The sequence below is a fragment of the Humulus lupulus genome, chromosome 6 (genome assembly GCF_963169125.1).
Source record: "Humulus lupulus chromosome 6, drHumLupu1.1, whole genome shotgun sequence".
NCBI classification, from domain to species: domain Eukaryota; kingdom Viridiplantae; phylum Streptophyta; class Magnoliopsida; order Rosales; family Cannabaceae; genus Humulus; species Humulus lupulus.
In genome coordinates, this window is record NC_084798.1 from 167,486,775 (window position 1) to 167,501,538 (window position 14,764).

Sequence of the window (14,764 nt, forward strand, 5' to 3'; positions counted from 1 at the left end):
TTCCTGCATCACACTAAAAGGAAAGGAGTGAGCCTAACAACATAAATCATATACATAAAATTATATCATAACATATACTATAAACATGTCATACAAATACTATAAACATATCATAACATATACTATAAACATATGTCTATAAAAACGTACACCATATAAGACTATACTAATAATGCCATTATGACATGTGATAAACCATCTACATCCCCTGTCTAGTATTTGAGGTAGGTTAGATCACATGTAGTGTATGATAACCCATCTATGTCCCCTGTCTAATATTTAAGGTAGGGTAAATCATAACAAAACATATTAAAACATAAACTTATCATAACATATGATACATAACATAACATAAAATCAAAACATATCATACAAGATCTAGCCTATTTTCCTTACCAAAACCGGGATATGAGAACAAATGAGGGACATAGAACACTCCTAAAACCAGCAATAGAATAGTGAGTATTTCTAAAGCAAAGAGATGAAAATAATATAACTAAACCACCAAGAGAAAACTTACCGAAAAGACACCTTAAGTTCAAAGAACTTAAAAACCTAACTACAAAACCATAACAAAAGTTAGAACCTGAATGAAAACTAAAGAAACTAAGGAATAAAAAAGGATTGAACTTAAGAATAAGGGTACCTTTGTTGACCTTATGGATTGGTCTAACTCCAATATCGAAATACTCTAATCCTCACTTCCCAAGTGTTTGATAAAGCTTAAAAATAGAAAAGCTTTTTTCATTCCCAACCAAAGTGCATCACTCTTATGGTCTCACTAGCACCTTGGAGTTTGATCACAGCTGAAGAGTAAGTGAAAGGACTGGGTACTAGGTCCTATTTATAGAGGTAAGGAGTGAAACTAACCCCATTTTGATTTGAATAAAAATAATGAAGATAATTGAATATTCGTCAATCAAAGGCTGAAGACTCGATCAAAACTAACAGAGGTAGGTCTAAGGAGTCAAAGGTGGTTTTTAAAAATTAAATAATAATATGGGCGATATATCGGCTGGGCCCTAATCCCAAGTCTCCGTTCGTACGATCGTGCAACGTCAACGTGTTTTCCGTATTTAGCGTCAGGCGATATATCGGCTCCAATGCTGCGATATATCGGCATACGTGATTATTTTAAACACGTAATTGCACTTTTTTAGCATAATTAAGGTTGGATAAATACTTTGACTAAGTCAAACTACGACCCTAACAGTTTCTGGTGAATACTAGGTCTTATATTCCCTTATTTTATCATTAAAATGATAATTCCTTAATAATCATGCTTATGACAAGTGTCATAATCCTATTGGCTCTATCTAAACCTTAGGTTATAATAATTATCATATTTATAACCAGCAATATTAATCAAACCTTATGTTATAATTAATATTCTTAAACTATTGGTTAACCTTATAAAATCCATAACTATTGGTAGGAGTTTCCAACCTAGTCCTGGTTTGAACCAAAATCCACGAAATTTAAAATACTACAACTACTACTAGCTAGCTAACTAAGTAAATATTATGGGACTCTAGAATTCTCCCCTACAACAAAGAATTGCATCCCCAAAATTTACTTACCAAACAATTTCGGATACCAAGCTTGCATGTCCTCCTCCAACTCCCACGTATCCTCCCGTTCAGAACTATTTCTCCATAGGACTTTGACTATCGGAATACTCTTAGACCGTAATTATTTCATCCCTCTATCTAGGATGCTAACTGGTTGTTCCTCGTAACTCAAATCTTTCTGGAGTGCTATCGTATCATACTTGAGGACGTGAGATGGGTCTGACACATATCTACGCAGCATCGAGATGTGGAACACATTATGACTATCTGCTAGAGCTGGCGGTAGGCTAATCTATATGCAACTGCTCCCACTTTGTCCAATATTTCAAAAGGACCTATAAACCTGGGACTAAGCTTGCCTTTCTTCCTAAACCGCTTCACACCTTTCATAGGAGATATCCTTAAGAAGACTTGATCTCCGACTTTGAATTCCACATCACACCGCTTGGTATCCGCATAGCTTTTCTGACAAATCTGAGTAGCGAGCATACACTTTCTAATCAGCGCTACCACATCATGAGCTTCTCTAACAGCTTCGGGTCCAAGTAGTTGCCTTTCTCCTACCTCGTCCCAATGTAGCGGCAATCGACACCTCCTTCCATAAAGCAACTCATAAGGAGCCATCCCAATTGTTGACTGGTAGCTATTGTTGTAGGAGAATTCTATCAGCGGCAAATACTTACTCCATGATCCTCCGAAATCAGGTACACATGCGCGCAACATATCTTCTAAAATCTGTATAGTACGCTCGGACTGACCATCGGTCTGTGGATGAAATGATGTACTAAGACTTAACTTGGTGCCCATAGCTTGCTGCAATCTTCCCCAAAATCTCGATGTAAACACCGATCCTCTATCGGACACTATTGTCTTAGGAATTCCTTGCAATCTTACTATTTCTTGGACATAAACATCTGCGTATTGCTTAGCCGTATATGAAGTCTTTACAGGTAGGAAATGAGCTGACTTGGTTTATCTATCTATTACTACCCAAGCCGAATCATGCTGCTTATTCGTTCGAGGCAAACCCGTCACAAAATCCATGGCTATGTAATCCCATTTCCATTCTGGAATGCTGAGTGGTTGCAATAAGCCTGCAGGCCGCTGATGTTCTGCTTTCACTTGCTGGCATACTAGACATTTAGTCACATACTCCGCTATATCCTTCTTCATTCTTGGCCACCAATACATTGCCTTGATGTCGTGAGTCATCTTGGTCGACTCTGGGTGAACTGAGTATGGGGTATTGTGCGCTTCTTCTAAAATCTTCACCTTAATCCCTTGATCGTTTGGCACGCATACCCAATCCTTATATCTTAATAACCCTTGACTTGATATTGAGAAATCCATGGCCTTCCCTTCTCTAATTGCATCCATATGTGTTACAAACGTGTCATCAAGCACATGCCCATTCCGTATATCTTCTAACAGACTTGACTGAATGGACAAGTTAGCCAATTTACCGATGACTACTTCTATGCCAGCATTCATCAGCTCCTGGTGTAGCGGCTTTTCTATTCTAGCTAATGATGCTAGACTTCTGTAATTCTTCCTACTTAGCGCATCGGCAACTACATTTGCCTTTCCCGGGTGGTATAAAATTTTGCAGTCATAATCCTTTACTAATTCTAACCACTTGCGTTGCCTCATGTTAAGCTCCTTTTGCGTGAAGAAATACTTTAAGCTTTTGTGGTCCGCATAGATCTCACACAGTTCTCCATAAAGATAATGGCGCTAGATTTTCAACGCAAATACCACCGCCGCCAACTCCATATCATGAGTTGGATAGTGTTTCTTGTACTCCTTCAGTTTCCTTGAGGCATAGGCTATCACCTTGTCATTCTGCATCAGCACACAACCCAATCCTTGCTTTGACGCATTGCAATAGACTACAAACTTATTGTTGGGTGTCGGCACACAAAGTACTGATGCTGAGCATAACTTATCCTTAAGCAACTAGAAAATCTCTTCACACTTATCCATTCAGTTGAACCTTTGCTGCTCTCGGGTCAGGTTGGTAAGCAGGGTGGCTATCTTAGAGAAGCCTTCTACAAACCTCCGATAATAACCTACTAGTCCCAGAAAACTTCTTACTACTGATGCATTCTTTGGTCTTGGCCAATTCTTCACAACCTTTACTTTAGATGGGTCTACCACAATTCTGTCCTTGGATACTATGTGGCTGAGAAATGCTACTTGCGAAAGCCAAAATTCACACTTCTTGAATTTGGCGTAGTGTTTATGCTCCTTCTGTCGTAACAATATCAGCCTTAAGTGCTCCTCGTGCTCGACTTCGTCCTTTGAGTACACCAAGATATCGTCGATGAATACTACAACGAATTTATCCAAATAGTCCTTAAAGACCCTATTCATTAAATCCATAAACGCGGTTGGAGCATTGGTAAGATCGAAGGACATGACTAGGAACTCGTAATGCCCATAACGAGTTCTAAATGTTGTTTTAGGAACATCCTATTCCCGTACCTTGAGTTGATGATACCCGGACCATAAATCAATCTTTGAAAACACGGTTGCTCCTTGGAATCGATCAAACAAGTCATCAATCCGAGGTAGCGGGTACTTTTTCTTAATCGTCACCATATCCAGCTCGCAGTAATCTATGCACATCCGTATATTCCCGTCTTTCTTCTTGAAAAATAGAACCGGTGCTCCCCATGGCGAATGGCTTGGTCTAAAGAAACCCAAGTCTAGGAGTTCTTGTAGCTGTGTCTTTAACTCCTTGAGTTCGGTAGGTGTCATCCGATATGGTGCCTTGGAGATAGGCTTGGTGCCTGGTACTAGCTCAATTGTGAAGTCAATTTCCCGCATCGGCGGCAATCCTGGCAAGTCGTCAGGAAATTCCCTTACAATATGTACATCTCCAACCTTTAGTGGTGTTTCCTTTACCACATCAGTAATGCTAGCTAAGAATGCTTGACATCCTTTCTCTATCATCTTCTGAGCTTTAAGTGACAAAATAAGTAGTGTGCGTAGACCTGAAACCTTTCCCATAAAACATAGCCTCTGGCCATCAGGAGTCTCGAACATCACTTGCTTACGTTTGCAGTCGATGGTTACACCATGCCTTGCTAGCCAGTCCATTCCCAGTATCACATCGAAGTCTTTAATCTCAAGTTCTATCAGGTCTCTTTCTAGTTCCAGGTCCTCTATCTTGATCGGTATGCCTCGTACTACCCGTGATGATAGGACTACTTCACCCGAAGGTAATTCTATTACAAATCTAGTTCTAATTTTTTCACAAGGTTTGTCTAATTTCTCTATCATTCCTAACGAGATATACGAATGAGTGGCTCTCGAATCAAATAATACATAACATATGCTATGGAGAATAGAAAATTGACCTGTAACTACTTTATTGCTAGCGTCAGCTTCTCCTTGGGTGAGAGCAAAAACCCTGGCAGGAACCATCTTATCATCCTTTTTCCCCTCTGACTTGAGCTGGGGACAGTCTTTCTTCTGGTGTCCTTCCTGAACACAATTGTAGCATCCCTTGGTGTTTGCGCGGCATTCATCAGGATGTTTCTTTTGGCACTTAGCACATTGCGGGTACTCTACATAACCCAGCCTATTTCCTCCATTGTTCTCAGTGCCCTTTTATCGTTGTCGGACTGTTTGTTGTCAGGATGCCATCTTTTTTTACTGTTATTGTTGTTGGACTACTGGTTGTTGTTTTTGTGGTTGTCTTGACTGTTTTGAGGTTGACCCTGCTGCTTAGGCTGAGGCTTACTGGCCTCCTCTTTGCTAACATTTACCTGAAGCCTTTCCACTTCTATTGCCGTTTCTATTACATCGGCATAAGTAGTATTCCCTGAGTTTGCTAGCTTAACCCCTAGCTCAATCTTTGGGCGAAGTCCTCTAACGAACTTGGTCACCCTCAGAAAATCAGTTGGAACCATCTCAGATGAAAACTTAGCTAATCGGTCGAACTGCCGAGCATATTCTGCTACGGTCAAGTTGCTTTTCTTTAGACTAGCGAATTCCTCGACCCTTGAAGCAATGTCAACTAGGTTGTAGTAATTTTTGTTGAACAACTCCACAATTCTTGTCCAAGTCATGGTGGTGTCATCGTGAGTCTGCTGTACTAGGTCCCACCATATTCTTGCAACCATCTTGAGCAGAGGCGAAACACAGGATATGCGGTCCGTGTTGCCGAGATTCATGTGCACAAGGATCGGCTCCACATTTCTAAGCCATTCTTCTGCCTCGAAGGTGTCAGTTGTCCCTTCAAAGTTTGGAGCATGTTGCTTACGAAACCGCTCATAGATAGGCTCCACATGTTGAGCTGGGTATGGCGCATAGTTCGCCATTGGCCATCCCCCATATGGACCAACTTGATGGGGTGTTGGGGCCATTTGCTGAGGCTGTGGTTACCGCGGAGGCCGAGGCTAAGCTTGTTGTCGCTGTTGTTGCAATAAATCCTCAACTTGTTGACGTAGTCTGGCAATTTCTGCATTGTTGTCAACTGGCGGCGTCGGCGGTGCATTTTGGTTGGCATTAGCACGCCTTCCCCTTCTTCGAACTGGAGGGGCTTCATTCGTCTCAAGAGCGACGTTGGAGGAATTGCCATTGTTGCGAGCAGATCTTCTGAGCAACATCTTCAGCAGAGTTCTAACAGTCGACAAAAACATGTTAGAACTTACCTTAATAGGCTCTGAAGCAAAACTTAATCTAAGCAAACATAACTCAGACCTATTAATTATGACTTCTTATGAAAGGAATTGTATAAGCCTTCTTTATAATTAGGGTGTGTTTCTAAATTTAGAAAAATAAGCCATCTTTATTATTTTTTAAGTGTATTTCTAATTATCCTATATGACTTAATTCTCAGGCTCGAAACTCATTGTTGTTCCAAAGTTAACCATATTGAGGGAGGGCTGGGATCAGTAAAATCGTTCCCACTACTATGGCCCCCTAACTCTCAATATAGAACCCTGGTTCATTGATTTGTATCCACCCTCACCAAACTTAGTCATGATTTATTATTTATTATGATTGTAAGATAAAATCAAACTCATACATGTCATCAGAATAACATTGATATTAATTTGGAAAAACATTTTTCCCTAAGTACAATCATAAAGGCAAAATAATAAATAAAAAAAAAACTAATCTATTCTAAAAAATTGGGATCTTCTACATTAGATCCTTCATCTAACATGTCATCATCTATCTCTTCATAATCATCATTTTCGTGAGCCTAAAATATTCCTCTTGGAAGATACGTAAAAATTCTATTCTATTGTTCTTGTGTGAATTGGAATTCCATCTTAGAGGTAAACCTAATTATGAGAAAATAATATCTCATAGCCAGTGGTATTTCATCTTCAACATCTATTGTCTCCCATATTTCTTCCAAAGCAGCAATTACAAAATGAAAATCTCTAAAAGACTAATTACTAAAATATATTGTTCCGTAGCTCTCATCATTATTTGCTTAGTCGTTTGGAGATGAACTACTTGATTATGGAATAAAAGTAATCTCCGAGTGATTCTTTCCAATATTCTTACTGTATTTCTTAGTTCTCTAATCCTTTTTAAGGCCTTAATGGCTCAGATATTGTTATATGTTGAAGCTCCATCCATATCTTTAACTAAAAACATAAGACTAAAATGTTAGCTAAAACACAGAAACATAATAGCTAAAACATAAATACTTACATTGGCGGTAAGATTCGGAGCTTGAGCGTGTGTATCAAGAAGAACTTCATGCAAATGAATCGTTGCTCTGATACCAACTGTAACAACCCAACTATCTATGAGACTTAGGTCATTAAACCTACTAGACATAACTACAACTTTGAAGAGAACATACATGAGAAAATTCATAACTTTATTGAAACTTTTAAAAAAATATATTTGTAATACATAAATGAGCTCATTGATTTTAAAATAAAACATAACTTTAAATAAAAAAAATTACAAAGCTAAATGCGGAAAAATACATAAAAACGTAATTTAAAGAGACTAAAACAAAAGACATTGTCCTCAAATCGACAGCCCATCCACTCCACTCACCTCCATACACACACCAAGCTTCCAAGAATCCTTCTGCCTTTGCATCTATTTTCCTGCATCACACTAAAAGGAAAGGAGTGAGCCTAATGACCAGCAAGGAAAAACTACTAACAACATAAATGATATACATAAAATTATATCATAACATATACTATAAATATATAATACAAATACTATAAACATATCATAACATATACTATAAACATATGTCTATAAAAACATACACCATATAAGACTATACTAATAATGGCCATTATGACATGTGATAAACCATCTACGTCCCCTGTCTAATATTTGAGGTAGGTTAGATCACATGTAGTGTATGATAACCCATCTAGGTCCCCTGTCTAATAATTAAGGTAGGGTAAATCATAACATAACATATTAAAACATAAACTTATCATAACATATTATACATAACATAACATAACATAAAAGCATAACATACCATACAAACATACAAGATCTAGCCTAATTTCCTTACCAGAACCGGGATATGAGAACAAATGTGGGACGTAGAACACTCCTAAAACCAGAAATAGAATAGTGAGTATTTCTAAAGGAAAAATGTGAAAAGAATAGAACTAAACCACCAAGAGAAAACTTACCGAAAAGACACCTTAAGTTCAAAGAACTTAAAAACCTAACCACAAAACCATAACAAAAGTTAGAACCTGAATGAATCAATTGTGCGGAATTCTTATTCCGGGCTGTTCAGATAAATTTCGAGGACGAAATTTCTGTAAGGAGGGGATAGTTGTAATGCCCCAAATTTCCTAATAAGGTTTAGGACCTTGATTAGGAGGCCGGGAGGGCCATAATTGCTTTATTATGTTATTAATTGATAATATGCATGTTTAGGTGTATTAAATATGCATGTGAACCCATTTCTGAGTAATTGGGTGATTTTCATATTTTGTCCATTTCGGGCATATTTGGCATATACGTGATATGTGTGTGGTGCTTTATTATTATTTAGTTATGCTAGGGTTACCCAGCACAAGACGATCTTAGGAGGTAAGCTAGTGGGAAAGTCACAACGAGATTTATTCTTGACTTGGAGTAAGTCAAGGGGTATTTAGAGCATTACCGGGTTATTGGGTAATGGGAATAAATATTTGGTGATAAATTAGGAGTTAGTAAGACCAGGGGGAAATTTTGGAGGTTTTGACTATTTTGTCCCCGGGGGTGTTTTTGGGACCCTGAGTGTTAGGATCTGGATGAGGCTACTTAAGCTTGAAGTAACCTTTTAAAAGAATAAAAGAACGTTTTGTACGTTCTCTCTCCCTTAAAGTTCCATTTTCGTCTCCCGATCGCATTTTCGAAGGTAACTTGAGTTCTAGGACTCGGATTCAAGCGAGGTTCGAGGCATAGCGATCCTAGGAAAGATTAGAAGCTTATTAGCCGGAGAATTTAGTTGGAAACAATTCAATTGGAGGTAATTCAAGATTTAAGTTTTAAGTTTTTAAAAGTTTTTAAGCTTGAATTGGATTTTGTGTTTTGATGTGTTTTTGGGTGATTTGAGACTTGGGTTTTATCGGTTTTGGATCATGGGGATGTTTGGGAACTTTGATTTTGGGATTTGGAGATGTTTGGATGGGTTTTTGGAAGGTTTTAAAAGTGGAAAAAAGAGGAAAGTGGTTGGTGTGAGGTTGGGCCGCGGCCCTAGCTTGAAGAAGGTGGAGGAGGCTCTGCCAGGGGGGCGGGCCGCGGCCCTTAAGGGAAAAAGAATGCCAAATGTGAGTTTTTGTGATGGGAACTTAACTCTAAGGGCCTAGGATCGATCCTACTACCTAGTTGAGTGGGATTCGATGTCCCGGAGGCTTGGGTTGGGTTTGGAAGTATTTATTTACTCCTTTTGATGAGGTTTTATATCATGGTTGTGACTGGGTTATCACTAGAGACTCGGAATCAGGGTCGTGCTTGTGACTCATTTATTGGTAACCTGTGCTTGGACCAAAGGTAAGAAAACGGTACCCTGTGTATATGTGACATGCATGACTATTCTTGATGCATGTTGGTTATTATTAAATATGACATGCATGGCTATTATCGATGCATGTTGGATTGTTAAATATAATGCATATGGTGCATGAGAAACATGTAATTAGGACATGCTTTATATACTGAGTATGATATCGTTCGGAGCTTGAGCCTCCGTGTTCGTGCATGGTCCTAATTGTACTAGTACTTGTTAAGTAAGCATGTTGAATACCTTGTATATGGATATTGTACATGTGATATATGTTTGGTGGATGGCTTACTTGTGTATGGCATTGACTTATTAGTCATATTCGGCAATGGTGTTAGATCCATCTGTGAAGCTATGATTTATTAGTCAAGTTCACAATGAGTTGAACACTGGTCGTGTTTTACTGACCTAAGAGTCAAAAATGGCATAGCGTTATGAACGCTAAGCCAAATGAAGATTAGATCTAATCGATATCAGCATTGAATGACTCATATGGGGTATTAATGCTGGACCGACCGGAAGGTCGATGAAAATTATAAGCGCTTGGCTAGTCTAAGACTAGTTATTCAGAGCCAGGGCATATGGCCCCGGTGACTGTTTGTCACATGGCTAGGGAACGTTGTTCCATAGTTATGACTCCAGAGTCAGGAGGAAGGTTATGTTGGTGACTAATCACCATGCACCTATCCTGTTAAAGCTAGTGAGATGCTCACTTATTTGTTAAGCCCTGGTGATCCTATTGTAACATGGCTAAAGGGTGTTGTCCCCATATTTGTGACTTTTGCGATAGTCACCTATTTGCTTGGACTGTTGGTCCCGAATAATTAATACATTCAATGTTGATATTATATCATGTTATATTGTGTTTTCTTGCTGGGCTTCGGCTCATGGGTGCTATATCGTGCAGGTAAAGGTAAAAGGAAGTTAGACCATCCTTGAGTTGAAGAGCTTAGGTGATGATGTGTACATATGTAGCTGCTCATTCGCCACGGCCGAGGTTTGAAGGGGAACTAGGGTTAAAGCCTGTTTTGCCGCATAGAACGGCCTGTTGTAAATATTTTCTTGTAGTAGACTCTGAAATTATAATTTCGGGATCCCAACACATATATTAAACGTTCTAATGAAACGTTACATCTTAACCAAAAATTTTAATCCCTAAATCGCTAATCATACTTAGTTACACGATTTTGGCCAAATAACTCGATTAGCGAGTTTAGCACTGTTTACAAGACACACCGTAACGGTCCCTGAAGTTGGGGCGTTACACTTATGGTCTCACTAGCACCTTGGAGTCTGATCACAGCTGAAGAGTAAGTGAAAGGGCTGGGTACTAGGTCCTATTTATAGAGGTAAGGAATGAAACTAACCCCATTTTGATTTGAATAAAAATAATGAATTTAATTGAAGATAATTGAATATTCGTCAATCAGAGGCTGAAGACTCAGTCAAAACTAACAGAGGTAGGTCTAAGGAGTCAAAGGTGGTTTTTAAAAATTAAAACAAATATATATATGGGCGATATATCGCCCCTATGTGGCGATATATTGGCTGGGCCCTAATCCCGAGTCTCCGTTCGTACGATCGTGCAATGTCAATGTGTTTTCCGTATTCAGCGTCAGGCGATATATCGGCTCCAATGCTGCGATATATCAGCATACATGATTATTTTAAACACGTAATTGCACTTTTTCAGCATTATTAAGGTTGGATAACTACTTTGACTGAGTCAAACTATGACCCTAACAGTTTCCGGTGAAGACTAATTCTTATATTCCCTTATTTTATCATTAAAATAATAATTCCTTAATAATCATGCTTATGACAAGTGTCATAATCCTATTGGCTCTATCTAAACCTTAGTTTATAATAATTATCATATTTATAACCAGCAATATTAATCAAACCTTATGTTATAATTAATATTCTTAAACTATAGGTTAAACTTATAAAATCCATAACTATTGCTAGGAGTTTCCAACCTAGTCTCGATTTGAACCAAAATCCACAAAATTTAAAATACTACAACTACTACTAGCTAGCTAACTAAGTAAACATTCTGGGACTCTACATTAATCTCATTACTTGGAGCTAATTATAATTATTCATTTCTTAATGAGGTTTGTTATTATATAAGTAAATACATTCTACACTTACTAAGCTTGTAGGCCCCAACGTATCTTGAGTGGGTCCAATACGAGGAGGCTCGGCCCATTGCTTTATTGGGGAAGACGCCCTTGATAGTGTTAGGGTGGTAGCTGCTTGTTTTCCCATGTCAAGCGCCATCGTGCGACATCCTTTTTGCTGCTTGTATGGGATCAACAACACAAGCTTTGTGGCAGCTGGGTGTCAGATAGATGTTTCATGTCCAGAGCATCTCAGCCTGGCACCTGTGTGCTATTCTTCAACTTTGGAGGAGGTTTCTCGTATTCTTAGAGTAGTTGGTCATATCATGAAGGGTTGTTGGAGGATTACTTCCCGACTAAGTTCTTGGGAGGTAATGCCCTTGGAGGACATACTCCTCCCATGGTGGTAATGGTGACAAGAAGCTGGGCTTAAGCTCTCGTGGAGTCTTAAATAACCCCCTTAATTTATGCCACATGTCAATTGGTGAAAACATAGACAAAATAACTATTAGGTGGCAAAAACATGAAAGAGGTGCACCAATACTTCCCTTTTTGGGGAGCTACTTGATAATTACCCTAAATTTGATTATCTGTTTTTAAATTTTTTTAATGATAATCTATTTTATAAAATATATCAAAATTAACACTTCACTTCATTTTGGTCCCAAAAAAGTAAAAAATTAATATTTTTATCCTTATTTTATTACAACTAAAATAATGTAACTCTCTTTTTTTTTATGTTTTTTAAACTAAAATTATTTTTTTTTATAAATTTTATAAAATTGTGAAATATTTTAAATAAGATATTTTTACCTTTATTTTATTATAATTTAATTAATTTATTATATTTCTTAATTTTAAAAGTATAAGGAAAATAATAAAAAAATTATAGAAAATGTCATTATTACTTATAATGAGAATTAATATTTCTTTAAAAATAACTAAATTTTATTACTTATAATAAAACAAGTATAAAAATAATTTTTTATACCCTCGTTTATTATAATTAATATAATTATAATAGTTTATAAAACAATTTATTTTTTATACCCGCATTCTATCTAGGATGCTAGCATTCCAGAATGAAAGAATTACGGTCTAAGAGTTTTCCGATAGTCAAGGTCCTATGGAGTAATAGTTCTGAACGGGAGGCAACATGGGAGTTGGAAAAGACATGTTAACCCGGTATCCGGAATTGTTTGATAAGTAAATTTCGGGGACGAAATTCTTTTTAGTGGGGGAGAATTGTAGATTCCAGCAGTAGTAGCAGCAGCAGCAGCAGCAGCAGCAGCAGGAGCAGCTGCAGTAGCAGGAGGAGCAGTAGGAGCAGCAGCAGGAGGAGCAGCAGGAGCAGCAGCAGGAGCAGTAGTAGAGTAGTAGCAGCAGCAGGAGTAGTAGTAGAGTATTAGTAGAGTAGTAGTAGTAGTAGTAGTAGTAGTAGTAGTAGTAGTAGTAGTAGTAGTAGTAGTAGTAGTAGTAGTAGTAGTAGTAGTAGTAGTAGTAGTAGTTAGTATTAGTTTGTAGTATGTTAGATTCCGTGGATTTTGGTTCAATAGTTATGAATTTTATAAGTTTAACCTATAGTTTAAGAATATTAATTATAACATAAGGTCTGATTAATATTCCTAGTCCTAGGTGTATTATTTATTATAGCCTAAAATTTAGATAGACCCAATAAGAATATGACACTTGTAATAAGCATAATTATTAGGGAATTAGAGTTTGTTATTTTATGGTTAGTTAAGAAATTTGTGGATTAGGTTGTTATTTAGATAATTAAATAGATTTTCCCGTAACTTTAGGGACTGTAAATTTCGACCTATTTTTGACCCAGTTATATTATGAGTTTCGAAAAATAGTATTTCTATAAAGTTGTAGATAATTCAATTAGCTTTCTAACGGTATAAAGATGGTCTAAATCGGAGTCCTACAGCTCCATTGATGTTGATTTTACTACAGGTGAGTTTAGATTTACGAGATTTAGGAAGTTATAAGTTAAGATTCTATTTTTTATTTTTTTTATTTTTTTTATTTTTTTTAATTTTTAAAACAAGCTTTGTATCCTTAGACCTACCTCTGAACGATTTGACTGAGTCCTAAGCCTTTCACTGAAGAATATTCAAATATTTTCAATTAAATTCATTATTTTTATTCAAAGCCAAAAAGAAGATATTTATTCCTAGAACTCTATAAATAGGACTTAGAACCCAGCACTTCTCCTCACTCTTCAGCTGTGATCAGACTCCAAGGTGCTAGTACTACCATAGAGTGATAAACACTTGGGTTGGGAAAAAGCTTTGTCATTCTTAAGCTTTATTAAAATACTTTGGAAGTGAGGTTTAGTGTATTTCAGTATTGGAGTTAGACCAATCCATAAGGTCAACTAAGGTACTCCTATTCTTTAAGTCCAATTATTTAAAAATCTTTAGTTTTCTTTAGTTCCTTTTATTCAGATCCAAACTTTCGTTATTGGTTCTTGATTAGGTTCTTGAAACTTAAGTTCTTTCTTGGTAAGTTTCTTCTTGATGGTTTAGTTTCCACATTCATTCTTTATTCTTTAGAAATACTCACCATTTATATTATTGGTTTTAGGAGTGTTCCAAATCCCGTCCTTGTTCTCATATCCCGGTGTTGGTAAGGAAAATAGGATAGATTTTATGTGCTTATATGTTATGTTATGTTATGTTATGTATATGTTTATGCCATGATATGTATATGTGTGATATGTTTTAGTTCTTGGGTATATGTTTTGTTTAGATAACAAGCATATAATCTATTTAGATAACAAATAACTTGTTTAGATAACAAGTCCCAATAGTATATTCCTTGGGCATATGATTTGTTTAGATAACAAGCCCCATAAATTTATATGACTTGTTTAGATAACTAGCCCTATAGAATTATGGGCATATGATTGCCTACCTAGCAAGCCCCAAGATGTATGATGGCCATAGTAATAGATGTTTTTTGTAGCCATATGTTTTATAGTGTATGCTTATGATATATGATATATCTTTTAGATAGTCTTATGTTCTTTTATAGTATTTGATGTAGTCTTATGC